Source organism: Sorex araneus, chromosome 9 (assembly GCF_027595985.1).
Source record: "Sorex araneus isolate mSorAra2 chromosome 9, mSorAra2.pri, whole genome shotgun sequence".
Taxonomy (NCBI): domain Eukaryota; kingdom Metazoa; phylum Chordata; class Mammalia; order Eulipotyphla; family Soricidae; genus Sorex; species Sorex araneus.
The window spans coordinates 53,004,001-53,018,602 of record NC_073310.1 but is presented as its reverse complement, the minus strand read 5'-3'; the positions used below and the strand labels follow the sequence as shown (position 1 = coordinate 53,018,602).

Here is a 14,602-nt window from a genome sequence, read left to right as displayed (position 1 = left end):
TCTGAGGCCAGCCACACTCCCAAGGGAGCAAATTGCTACTGATTACAAAGTTTGGGCAAATGTAGAGCAAGTCTTTGGCCAGGATCTTCTTAGCAATCTTTGAATGGACAAACTGAATTCCACTTGATGTCTGTGATGTTGGGAGGCAGATGTCTCCCAGAAAGTGCTGAATACTGAAGTTGGGGCCTTGTTCTAATCCTTAACCTAATTCCCCAGCCCTAATATCTGTGGACTATTTTTTTCTCTTTTTGGGTCACACACAGCAATGCTCAGGGGTTACTCCTGGCTCTGCACTCAGGAATTACTCCTGGCGGTGCTTGGGGGACCATATGGGATGCTGGGAATTGAACCCAGGTTGGCCTCATGCAAGGCAAACACCCTACCTGCTGTACAATTGCTCCAACCCCATGTCTGTGGATTTTTTGTTCTTTTGAGCCACAACCTGTTACACATTCCTCACGGGGTACTTGGGAGTAATTCCCATCGATTTAGGGTGTCCTGTGCAGAGCTAGGGATGGAATGAGGGGGCTTCTGCATACAAAGTATGTAGTTTAGCCTTTTGAGTCATAATAATGTCTTAGGCACCAGGCAAGGACAAAAGATCCAGTAAATCCCCACTTCATGGCCAGGGTTGATTCGTGGTAACTGTGACTTGAAGGGAAATGGCAATTTTATCAGAGGTTAATTGATAGAGGAAAGTGACGTTGATGTGGTGTCTTCCTGTGGTACAAAACATCCTTACACTGTACATAAAGACTCCATACAGTCCTAATACAAAACCATCATTTTCTATTTATTCATCCAATCTATTTATTCTGTTTTTGGGTGGAGCATAACCAAAATCTCTTTGGGGGTGGATGCAGGGTAGAAGGAGGGTACTGTCCCTGACAGAACATCTTTTCATCACAGTGCCACTCACATCCACACTCTGCGACAATTTAGACATGTCCACAAGCTTCAGCTTTTGCTTTATAATTTGGGGGCCACACCCACCAGTACTCAGGGCTTACTCCTGTACTCAATATTCTATACTCAAGAATCACTCCTGACAGGGCTCAGGGGATCATATGGAGTCCTGGAGGATTGAACCCAGGTCAGCCCAGCAAGGCAAGTACCTACCCGACTTGGGACCGACTACTTAGAGAAATCTTTGCAGATATGTGGAGAATGTGCACATCCCACCAAGTGATCCCAGATAGGAATAGATGTTTCAATATTCTTGTCAGCATGCTAGTGAGAGAGTACAGCAGGTAGGGCACTTGCCTTGCCTGCGGCTGACCCTGGGTTCAATCCCTAGCATCCCAGATGGCCATCTAAGCACTCCCTAATTACTCCCCCAAGTAATTTCTGAGGCAGAGTCAGGAGTAACCCCTGAGCATCGTAAGCTGTGGCCCAGAAACTTAAAAAAAAATTCTCATGAGCATTAGAACAGAATGCCATTGAAGAAATGAAGTTGTTCATCAGCCTGCTGTACTTACTAATTTTCAGCTTGCAGAGTGCAAGACCCTCATGACCCTGTTGCTCTTATCACTCTGACTGCCAGGCCAGTAATCTCCCTCTGGCTTATTCTAGATAGAAGTCATTTTTTCCTCATTTATTTTTATTATTTTTTTTTTTAATTTTTTTTTTTTTTTTGCTTTTTGGGTCACACCTGGCGATGCACAGGGGTTACTCCTGGCTCTGCACTCAGGAATCACCCCTGATCGTGCTCAGGGGACCATATGGGATGCTGGGATTCGAACCCGGGTCGGCTGCGTGCAAGGCAAACGCCCTACCCGCTGTGCTATCGCTCCAGCCCCTCCTCATTTATTTTTAAAGGAAAGCTACTTAGAAGAGACTCATCGAAAGGTCATCAAACCTCTTGTTTATTTACTGCTTTTAAAGATTTAATTCTCTATCAATAGACATGAAACTCCAACACAGAGAGAGAGAGACTCTTGCTTTTCTTGTCACCCAAAGGGGTGAGAAGGTACCCTATAGGTTTAAGGGAAAGGGTAGTTTTCCTTTAAGTGGAAGTAAGTAAGTATGTGGGAATAGGATTTAATCCTTTACAGTTCCCAAAGGGTTAGTCACCCCCCACCCCCGCCTTTATTTATTTTTTTTTTTTGTAAAGTTGAAACCCTTCAGGAATGGTCCAAGATCCTAATGCTGTTCTTATCTATAGTTTTCTTTGGAAGCTATTCAGCAATAGATATAGATGTCCAGACGGGGCCAGCCCGTCCTAGAGAGCTATATATGGGCCACTGCTGCTAGCTGGTATCTCACCATATGGCTTCTCTGGATCCTTTTTCTTTATCCAAGTTGAAACATTTTTTTTATCCCCAAACTTGACCTTAAACATTCACATTCTTCCATTCCCAGAACACTACCCTACCCCACCCTGTACCTCAAAGAGCCAAGTTCAAGGACATCAATTCAATTTCGATACATTTTGCACCAAGCACATTCTGGTTTTTGATGGTTCTTCACCTTTCCATTGAAGGTGGGGATAGTAGCATAGACTGGCAGACCATCCTAGCAGGGATGCTTCCCACTGCTCCAGGCTAGTAGTTAGGACTCAGCAGCTAAGATAGTGTTTCACCAAAGCCCACTTATCTAAGTGGGGGTGCATCTAATGGAAGCATTTAGTCTTTGGTATGGGCTTGTACTTAACAGCCTCCAAATGGTGGTTCTTTCTAGTTTTATTAAAGGGGCCGGATCCTTCTCATAAGTTTTCCATTAATGGGATTATAAATTGATATAATTTTAAATCCAAGAATGCAGAACTGGTATGTGGTAAACATAAACATGTGTTTGGTGTTAGATGTAAACTAGTGTAGCCAAAGTGGGCAAGTGTTGTAAACTTCAAACATAAAACAGATGTAAGGTAATTAGAGGCATGAAAGTGTTGACAACAGCAGTGAACTGTAGCAATGAAATGAATTGTTAGTTTAGGCAGGAATCGCTGTGGCCCTGGCGGATTTATCACGTTTCTAGCTGCTGTATGAACTTGATGTTACCCTTCTTGAGGAGAACACAAGAATTGCTTTTTTTTTTTTCATTCAAAGGCAGGAAGTACAACTTGGAAGCATAGGAACTACAGTACTCTTCCTAATCCTGAAAACATGCACAGGCATTGTCTATTGTAAAACTGACTAACCAGTGGGGCAATCATTTTTTAAATGGTATTCCAGCTCTTCGCTAAGCTGAGGAACAAACTCTTAGCCCCTACAGAAAAAGCTGGTTGGATTGTAAGTCAAGTCCATATGATTCCCTTCTTCCTAGCCTCGTGGGATGGTCTGTTTATACTGCGTAATATGATAAAATGGGATAACGGCAGAGTTTAAGGAGTGCCTGCAGCCTCAGAGAAAGTTTCACAGCTGAGTAAGACTGAAGTGAAAGATGCCCTTGCTATAATTCTCTGATGTCCAGAGAGTAAAAACTGTGGTGTGTGTGTGTGTGTGTGTGTGTGTGTGTGTGTAGATCAAACTTACCACTATATAAGGGCTCTATTGCTGAGATACATCCTAGGTCCCTTCAGAAAGTAAGATTTTTCCTGTTTTGTTTTTTTTTCTTCTGTACTCAGTGGTGCTCAGGGCTTATTCCTGGCTTACTCAGGGGACACTCCTTGCAGTGCTTGGGGTACCACATGGGATGCTGGAGTTCGAACCTGGATTGGCCGCAAGCAAGTCAAATCGTCTACCCACTGTATTATCATTCCAGCCCCAGGATGATATATTAAACAAAAAGTTATAGTGTGTGTTGAAGGAAGAGCAAAGGGAGTTTCATTGTCAGGTGTTAGTTGAGTGTTAGTTAACACACTTTTGTATATACCACTTGTATCACTTGTCATCCCGTTGACCTTTGATTTGCTCGAGCGGGTGCCAGTAATATCTCCATTTGTCCCTGTTGTGTGCTAGTGTAGCCCAATGATACTTTTGTATATAGGATTTTTTTTGTAATGATACATCACTAGATAACTATTGGCCTATTGTTACTTACTTTCAGGAGTCAGAAAATTATTTTTGTTTTTCTTTTGGCAGGAGTTAGTGCCTAGGAGGCCTGTGGTTCTCTGCTGCCTGGTCCTGCTGTTTATTGTGAGGGCCTGAGGATGTGATACTACTTGGGGCCGTGGATTATGTGGGCCACCCCAGCAGTGCTCAGGGACCTCTGGGGCACCCTGCATCAGAGCTATGCCGATACTCAGGACACCAAGTAGTACCAGGGATGAAAGCAAGGTCCGCTGCATGCAAGGCATGCACCAGAACCCCCGTGTTAGACCCCAAAGGATCATTTTAATAATTTTGATTTAGTAGAGCCCAAATCAAGCCAACTCTAATGTCTTCAAGTATACCCCAAAGGGGAGTTTTAAGAATCAGGCATCCTCACTGCTGACAAAGAGCATCGTTTCTCTTCATGCCAATCAGTGTAAACATGTGCCCTCAGTATGCATGTCCCTCTCTTAAGGACTCTGAAATAAGACAGTTGCTTAGTGTTGAAGGTGAAGATGAGCCTGCATGAGCTAAGGCGGGAGTAAATGACGGATAGAGTCAACTTGTTATTGGCTGAACGGAGACCAACAACCAGGGAGGCATGAAGTGAGAACCACCTTCTATTTCAGACCCACCCCTTATGGGGGTGTCACTAAAGTGGCCCTTGTCTCTTTGATAACACAGGGATTTAGGGTTAGGCAGCTGCCACATCCAACCACAGACCCTCCCCTCCTCACTTAAGGCATGCCTTTATTTAACCCCACTGACTGCTTCATGACCACGGCTCCTTTCTCTGATGGTAGCTTCTGACTCTAAATGAGGGCAGCTTTTCCTCTTAGGAACATTTCCTTCATATTTTTCAGTGACTCACAGTTGTCAGTGACTCATGTAAAGGTGCATTGCACTGTAACTCATGAGTTAAATGAGTTGGTGTTTAGGAAAGGGGGAAGCACCTTCCTAAAATGGACATAAACCATATTTGTCCCATTTGCCTCCTGAGTTTTTCCATAAGATGGTAAATATGAAAATGTTTTGTTAATCTCATAGTGATGATGTGTCCCTACTGCTGTCTTTGTTCGAAGTGATCTTCTCTACTCTTCTATCTACCAGGCCACCTGCTACCCAGCCATCAGAGCCCAATTAAAATGTCCTCTTTCTGGGGCTGGAGCGATAGCTCAGTCGGTAGGGCAGTTGCCTTGCATGAGGCTGGGTTCAATTCCCAGCATCCCATATGGTCCCCTGAGCACCGCCAGGAGTAATTCCTGAGTGCATGAGCCAGGAGTAACCCCTGTGCAACGCTGGGTATAACCCTTCAAAAAAAAAATGTCCTCTTTCTGCCAAATGTCTTTTTCATTTGGTTTTGTTTGGGGGTCATGGGCAGTGCTCAAGGCTTACTCCTGGCTATGTGCTCAGGAGTTACTCCTGATGGTACTCCAAGGACAATATGCAGCTTCAGGGATTGCAACAGCATCAGCCACATCTGAGGCAAGAGTCTTACCTCAGTGCTCTCAGGCCCTGACAAATGTCTTGGCTGTGCAGAATGATATTTTTGCCTGGACTTTCAGAACTTCCTGTTCTGTCTCTACTGTATTATCTTGTATTATCACACTGTATTATCTTGTTCCTCGACATGGTCTCTTTCATGTTGGAATGGGAACTCCTTGAATACGGGGGTACTTTGTGACCCACCTTCCAGTGTCAGCATTGCTGGCCACAGGGGATGCTCAGTGAGACACCAAGGGAAAAGACACTGAGCTACCTCTGAGTGAAGTGTGTAGACGACTAAACTCTGGGAATGACACATCCCTTCATTATTGTTTTCTAAAGATGATGATGGAACAAGCCTCACTATAAAATGATCTGGTCCAGGCTCTTTGGGCTAAATCTCTTTCCAAGTTTCCCCTAAGCCTGGAAGACGCTTATCTCATATTGTACTTAAGTTAGATGATATGTCACTGTCACTGTCATACAGTTGCTCATCGATTTGTTCGAATGGGCACCAGTAACATCTCTCATTGAGAGACTTATTGTTACTGTTTTTTTGGCATATCCAATATGCACGGGTAGCTTGCCAGGCTCTGCCGAGTGGGCTCGATACTCTCGGTAGCTTGCCGGGCTCTCCGAGAGGGGCGGAGGAATCGAACACGGGTTGACTGAGTGAAAGGCGAAAGCCCAACCGCTGTGCTACCGCTCCAGCCCAGATGATATGTAGAAGGACTAAATCAACTATGAAGCACCAGGCAACTTCTAGGACTCATTCTCTGTGGGCCTTCCTCCTGATTCCATGGTGAAGCGGTAAAAGTCTATAATCATGGCATAAATGTCTTTATATCCCCTTCAATATAGAAAACATTATTGATGATCAATACATATGTGTTGAAAAAATCTTGTATTGATCATCAGTCATGTTTTTCACATTGAAGGCCAGCAAGAGAGAGGACAGTAATTCAGGCATGTGTGTTGCATGCTGTAAAACCTAATTTGATCCCTAGCATTGCATATGTTTCCCTAGGCACTTCTGGGTGTGATCACAAAACCAGAAAATCATCATTACATTTTTTTCTTCACCAGCCACTCTGAAGCTTGGGGATCTGAGAATAAACCCAGGCCCTTATCTTTTTTTTTAAAAAAAAATATATATATACATATTTATTTATTTATTTATTTATTTATTATTATTTTTTTTTTGCAGACAAAATCTTGTTTAAGTCAATGATCAATAGCAACGGAGGCCCTCTGTACAGACAGGTAAAGCTGTCTTGTTCCTTGTACTGTTTACTTCTTGGTCTCTTCCTCCTTGGACAGAGTCTTGGTGGTTTCTTCCTTCTTCGCCTGGAGCCTTTCCTCACGGCGCTTGCGTGCTTCCTTGGTCTTAGCCCTGCGGGCCTCAGCCTGGCCAGCCGGGAGCTTCTTGCGGGCCTTGTCTGCCTCCAGCCTGTGGATATGCTCCCTGAGGATTCTCTTGTTTTTGCACACGGTCCCCTTCACTTTAGGTACGAGCTGTGATGCATATGGCGGTCCATCTTCTTTGATTCCCGGTATCTTCTGAGTAGCCGGCGCAGAATCCTCATCCTCCTCCTCCAAGTGACCTTTTCTGGCATTCGGGCATTGGCAGCACCTTTGCGCTTACCGATGCCCATATGCCGACCCTTGCGGCGCGCCCATGTGTTTTTCCGGCACCGAGCCCGGGAATGGACCGTCACAGGCTTCCGGGTGATCAGCCCCTCTTTGATCAGCTTCCGGATCTGCTGACGCGAGTCGGCGTTGGCGATCTCACTGGTCTCCTTGGGGTCCAGCCAGACCATCTTGCCGGAGCGCAGCACGCTGGAGGCGAGCCTCTTCTGAAGCCTGAGCATAGCGGCCAAAGGCTATGTTTATTTATTTTAATATTTTTTAAATTGAGTCATTGTGACAGACATACTCACAAAGCTGTTCATGATCAGGTTTCAGCCATACAGACATACAATGACCCAATACCCATCCCTCCACCAGTATCCATTTCCCACCAGCAATGGCTCCAGTCTTTCTCCCTCCATGCTACGCCCCACCCCCTCCCAGCCTGCCTCTGTGGTAGGCACTTTCCTTCTCTCCTTTCCCCCCAACCCCCTTCCCCATCCTTCCTTTCTCTTTCCTTCAGGCACTATGGTCTGCAACACAGATACTGAGAGGTTATCCTGTTTGTTCCTCTCCCTACTTTCAGCACGCAGTTCCTATCCAGAGTGATCATTTCCAACTATCTTTGTCACAATGGCCCCTTCTCTACCCAATTGCCTTCTGCCCCAGTACTTGAGGCAGGCTTCCAACTGTCGCCCAATCATCCTCGTCAGGCCCTTATCTTGCCCTATACTCTTCCTACGTCACTGATCCTCTTCTGGATGCTTGTCATGGGAGACTTCAAACAGCAGAGCTATTCTGACCACCTCAGTGTTCGTGGAGGCCGGGCTAGGACCTCTTGACTGCATGTGCCACGTAAGTGTCAAAGTCACTGAACCATCTTCCAGGCTCTTCTCCATTCCCTGGCCACCATGACGTAGGAGAGCAGTACCTAATGTATCTCAGTCTGTTCCAGGCCCCTTTCTGAATTTTCCTCTTTGTCAATCAAAAGATGAGTAGGATTTCACATTGGAGCAGAGCTGTGGGTACAACCTTTGGTAACTGTTGGTAGCTGGGAAGTCATTAGACGATTTATGCTCTCCCTTCTGACATCTGCTTTAAAATTATCAACATTTACTTCTGTTTGGGCTGTTGGGATCGCACCTGGCCATGCTCAGAGGTCACTCCTGTCCAACTCTGCACTCAGGGATCATTCCTGACTGTGCTTGGGTGACCACATGGGGTGCCAGGGATTGAACCCTGGTCAGTCACATGTAACCCAGTATATTCTTTCTCTGGCCCAAGCATTTACTTTTTTAAAAGAGTTTTTATTAGAAATGCCTCTGCCATTGACTCCAATTGTCAAAAAGGCTGGGAAGCAAACTTTTAAAATTTCTGGGTTTTACTATTCCTTGATGAACATTATCTTTTGCTCTTTTACTGCATTTAAAGTGAAAATAATGAGAAACCTACAAATAGATATAATATTGCCCTTGTTGTAACAGATGATTTAAAATATAGTTTTGGAGATGACATGGATATAAAATGTAACTTGTAATATAAATCTATGTTTGACTTGTAGGCATGTCACCTTGCTCCATGGATGTATACTTATTTAATGCCAGATAAGTGAAGTTTTCTGTGATCTCAGAGAAAGAAAACTCTTTGAGGGAAAGAAACATTGCTTAGATTCTACAGTTTTTGATTTGTTTTTGTTTTTGTGGTCCACATCTGGTGGTGCTCAGGGCTTACTTTAGGCTCTGTGCTGAGGGATTACTCCAGACCACCTCAAGGGACCACATAGCAGGTTCTGGGGATGGAGCCCAGATTGACTTCGTGTAACGCAAGTGCCCTACCTGCTGTACGATCTCTCCAGCTCCTCCTTAGGTTCTAATAACAGCATCCGAGGGCTTTGCCAGAGGTTCATTATTTAAACATGTGTAACATGTCTTTCAGGGTCAGCGGAGTGAGAGTCAGCTGGTTACTGGCGTTGGCATCGCTGGGAAGGCCGAGAAGAGAGAGGCTTCTAAAATCTCAAGGATAGGATGAATGTAGCGGTTACTGAGACCGCTCGATCAACTTGACGATCAACGGAATTTCGTGATTTGTGATAACATGTCTAATTGGAAAAATTTAATTTTTCATTTTTGGGGGCCACACCTGGCTCTGTGTTCAGGGATAAGTCCTGTTGGTGCTCATGGGCCCATATGTATAGCCAAGGGTCTAAGCCAGGATCAGCTGCATGCAACCCAACTGTTCCGCCAACCCCAACACTATGCATATGTTTATTTTGGAATATAGGAAAGGCCGAAGGGTTGCAGTGCTGCACAGCAGGAAGAGTGTTTGCCTTGCCTATGGCTGACCTGAGTTTGATCCCCAACACTCCACATAACTGGAGTTACATGCATTAATATTATAAGAGATCATGATATATCATTGTCACTGTCATCCCGTTGCTCATCCATTTGCTCGAGTAGGCATCAGTAGCGTCTCTATTGTGAGACTTGTTGCTACTGTTTCTGGCATATCGAGTACGCCACGGGTAGTTTGCCAGGCTCTGCTGTGCAGGCGAGATACTCTTGGTAGCTTTCTGGGCTCTCCGAGAGGAATGGAGGAATCAAACCCGGGTTGGCCGCGTGCAAGACAAATGCCCTACCCACTATGCTATCGCTCAGCCCATAATGTATCATATGTGGTTATATGTACTCTATGAACCTGCCAGGAGTGATTCTTGAGTGCAGAGCCAGGAGCAAGCTCTGAGCACTCCCAGACGTAGTCCCAAGTGAAACAAAGCTGCTGAGTTAAACGTTCCGAGTTTAAAATCTCCCTTGTAAGTGGACCTTGGCATATCTTTTACTCTCTCTAACTTTGAGTTTTCTTTTCTGTGAAATGTGAGCAAGAATGGTTTTGTCAGTACTAAATAAGGAAGGGACAGGGTCTGGACTCACTGCCCGACGTTTAAGTGTGACTATCCAACTTCCCACACCCTGGGAGCTTCAAATACCATCTCCCCTGGCACCCCTGGAGCAGGCACGATGCCCGTTTCTAGGAGGCACTGACACCAGTGACTCTTGGCACAGTGTTGTCTCTGTGAGTAGGTGCTCAGGGGAAAATTCATTTAGTCTTTAATTGGATGGTGCAAAGTAGACACTTTACCTACCTGAAGTACTTAGAACGAGTGCTTCTTAGCAGAAAGGGAATACTGCACGCATGGTTGCTGTTCTTGTGTTTTCCCCTATGAGAATGGGGTGGATTGTGTGTGTGTGTGTGTGTGTGTACATGCGTGTATATGTGTGTATGCACTTGTGCATGTTTGTGCATGTGTATGTGTGTGAATGCATGTGTGTGCATGCATGTGTGCGTGCGTGTGTGTGTGTGTGTGTGTGTGTGTGTGTGTGTGTGTGCATGTGTGTGACTGTCTGGGGCAGGGCTGTCATTATCGTGTAGTGGCAGTTTTCCTAGTGTTCCTGAGTCAGGCCCACAGACGCTGGGAAGCAGCAGCTCCCTTATAATTAACTGTTTGGCTGCTGAGCTGAGGGAGACTTTGAAAGACACCCAGGTGACAGAGGGGTGCCTTTGGGCCCAGACTGTGGAATTACCCTGAGTCAAGAGCTAAATGGCCTCGCCGCACATCTACTCATTTTCTTTTAAATTACATGTGATTAGGAATATAATTACCATTCCTTACTCTTCCCCCCAAAACACTATTTTTCTTTGCTGGTATAGATGGTGCTTTGCCCAGAAGAAGGGTACTAAGATTACTCCTTACTCTTTCCCCCAAAAACACTATTTTTCTTTGCTGGTATAGATAGTGTTTTGCCCAGGAGAAGGGTACTAATGTTGTGCTGGGGAGAGTCTTGGGGTGGGTGTGTGTGTGTGTGTGTGTGTGTGTGTGTGTGTGTGTGTGTGTGTGTGTGTGTGTGTGTGTGTGTGTGCGCGTGCGTGCTCCTGCATGCAGGGTTTGGGAGAGTTGATGAAGATATGCACCAGGAGAGAAGGCAGGCAGACCAGAGTTTGGAAGTTCAAAAGCAAAATCCAGGGACAGGAGTGGTAATTAGAAAATATATGAAAAATGCTTTGATTATTGAAATCATACCTGCCCGGAGTTCCTGGGAGAGCCAGTAATGCTACGTGTAACTGACATTAGAACTGCAAAGCTTAGCGGTGGATTTTTTTTTTTTAATTTTTGCGTTGTCTATCCCTCTAATTACAGTCCAAATGATTTATAAAAAAAAAAAAAAAAAAGGATCGGAGAACAACAGATGATCCCAAATTGCCGTGTTTAAAGGAAGCAGGGGGTGTCTGTTTGCGGAGGCTCTCTCGGTAATGAGAGACAGGGCTGGGAGCTGTTTAGACAAACTCCTAAAACGGGCTCAGCGCTCCGGAGCCGACCCGGCTCCCAAATGCCAGGTTTGGCGGGGCCGGGGCCGCGTCTGCCGGCAGGGCGGCAGGGCGGCGGCGGCCGCGGGAGGAAGCTCGGGGCTGTGTTTTGAATTAACGATTCAGGCTCATTTTGAGTACCAGTGGGAGGCTATTTCGGAAAGCCCTCGCAGGCCGCTCGGCCCTGATGTGGCCAACTCAGCCTCGGCGCAGACGGTCTGGAAATAGAAGCGTCTCCGCGGCGCGAGGGCAGCGGCGGGCGGCCGGGGGCTCCCCCGAGAGACGCCCCGTGCCACCTCCCGCCCCCCAGGGCCCCCCGCAGCCCTCGGCGATAACCGTGGCTGCAGGAGGGTGTCCGCGGGGGGCCCCCGCAGTGGCCGAGCAGCTCCCAGGGGTGTCTGCGAGCGCGCCCCGCGGTCTCTGCAGCCGCATTGATTTCCTAATTAAAAAACAAACAAACTAAACCGCCCCAACGCTCCCTCTTCGGCCCAAACCAGCCCACCACCTCCTCTGGCCCAGGCCAAAGGGCTTTTGCATGAAAACCCCCGGGGGATTTTTATTTTCAGAGCCCGGAAGTGACTTTTTTTTTCAAAACTCGAAATTTCTTGAAAAAGAATTCAAAAATTCTTAAAAATTAATCCAGCTTTTTTTTTTCTTTGCATGTTTTTTTTTTTTTTGAGGGGTGGGGGTGAGGGTGGCGGGGCATCCTCCGAGGTGCTCAGGGCTTACTCCGGACACTGCATTCAGGGATCACTCCCGGGCGGCTCAGGGGACTATGGGGGGTGCCTGCAAGGCAGACCTCTCACCGCTCTGCTGTCTCCTTGGCTCCCCGTGTTTTTGTGTTTTGTTTGTGATGACCCATGCGTGGATGGGTTCCTTATTTGCAAAAATCTTGAATGTTTTTAACTTGCCCTGGGTGAGGGGAGGAAGAGCAGATGACGTCCATCCATACAAGCTGGCCACTAAATAAATTTTCCAAGTTGATGAACTTGGCCACATTCCTACAAGTTTAGGTTTTCTTTTGATGCTTACAGAATGAATTTTCCGCCATGTAAACCATATCCGTGTGTTATTTATTTATTCATTAGATTGTTTGGGCCATTGAAATGTTTTCATTTACTTATTTTGGTTTGCAGGCCACAGCCACAGCACTCAGGGCTTACTCTTGGTTCTGTGCTCAAGGATCACTCCTCAGCAGTGCTCAGGTGACCATACCTGGTTCCCTGGGATCAAACTGGGTTCCAGTTCCACCACTCACAGTGAGAGGGCCTCCACCCATGCAGCAACTATCTCTCTGGCCCCAACCAACTAAATATCAAATCCCTATGCAATCAAATCCCTATGGATTATTAATATGCATCCTTAACTTTGAGGAGGTAAGACATAAATTCTTTCTTTTCCCCCTGTATGAAACAATGCTTTGTGTAGTTATGTGGTGTCAGCCTTTGCCAAGGCAATATTTAACATGGTAGCTTCCTACTTTCTTTAATTTTCTTGTAAAACTTAAAAGCACTTACACTTCATGCACTTACTTTTAGTTTATGGATGGTCTAGATTGAGTGCTTGGCTTGACTGCACTGGTGCCAGCGGAAATGAGATTCAAATAGCCTGCTCATTGCAATGACTTTTTTTTGGAGTGGGGCTGAGTCTCCCAAATGGTGCTTTGGAGGTCCAGGGGGGTCTCTGGGTAATTCTTGGTTACCAGGCCTTCAGTTCAATGCTAGGACTCCAGGATGTGGTGCTCTACTTGAGCCCTGGAATGCTGGAGATAATCTGGGATACCTGAGCAGTGAGTGGGACCTCCAGGGTCATACCTGGCACTGTTGGGGGGCTTCCAGGGCGATAGATTGAAATTCTTGGGGGACCATGTGGTTCTGGGTATTGAACAGAGGTGGCTGCATGCAAGGCATATATGCCTTTACCTCTGTATTATATTTCTGAGCTCAGCACCTAATTATGTACGCATTTGGGGGTTACACCTGGCAGCAGGACTTATTCCTGATTTTGCACTCAGAGATCACTCCTGGCAGGGCTTGGGGGACCATATGGAGTCCAGGTATCAAACCAAAGTCAGTTGATTGCAAGGACGCTCTTTTACCCACTGTACTATCTCTCAACCCCCATCACAGTATATATTTTTAATAATGTATCATGATTTACAATAGAATTAATATAAATTTTGTTGTCATACAATGATATAGCACTACAACCACCAGCCGAGTACAAATATCCCTCCACCATCATCCCTAGGCCCTTCTAGTCCCCTCGGCCCCTAATCCCCCAGCAGACTCAGTTCTATCGGCAGAGTATCAGGACGGTGCTCATTAGTCATTGTCTATTCCCATACTTTATCTCTTTCTACTCTGCATCTCAATGAGATTATATGGTATTTGTCTTCCTTCTGACTCAGTTTAGCATGAGACCTTCTAATTCCATCCAAACTGCAGTGAACAGCACAATTTCACCTTTTTCATAGCTGGGTAGTATTCCATTGTCTATATAGTTTTCTTGTTTACTTGTTTTGATTTTTGGCCCACACCTGGCAGTGCTCACGGTATACTCCTAGCTCTGAGCTCAAGGATTACTCCTGGTGGTGCTCAGGGGACCACATGCAGTGCCAGGGATTGAATGAGGGTTGATAGCATATGTGGTAAGTGCCTTAACCCCAGTACTATCTCTCCAACTCACCATTGTATATACATATATATATACACATATGTATATATATGTATATATGTATGCATAGATTTTACAATTTCTTTATCCATTAGTCTGTTTTTGGGCATTTGGGTTATTTCAATCTTGGCAATAGTAAATCACACTGCAATGAACTTAGATTTGCGTTTATCTTTTTGAGTTAATGTTTTGTGCTTTGGGATAGAGGCTAAGGCACTACAGGGTCATATGCAGGTTCCAGCTTTCTTTTTCTGAGAAGTCTCCATACTATTTTCCACAGAGGGCGAACCATATAAAAGTCCCACCAGCAGTGACTGAGGCTTCTTTTCGACCACAACCCCACCAGCACTGGTTGTTTCTGGACTTTTTCAAAGAGGCTTCTCTGACTGGTCTGAGCTGAGATTTCCTTGTTGTTTCGATATGGGTGGCATATCCTATGTTTGGTTTTGCTTTTGGGTCTCCTGCCTAGGGATGCTCACTTG

The 14,602-nt window shown here is 45.7% G+C and overlaps 1 pseudogene; it reads right to left on the bottom strand.

Annotated features, from left to right (window-relative positions):
- Positions 1–6,703: 6,703 nt before the first annotated feature.
- On the bottom strand, positions 6,704–7,327 carry LOC129407119 (60S ribosomal protein L19-like; annotated as a pseudogene).
- Between the last annotated feature and the right edge of the window lie 7,275 nt (positions 7,328–14,602).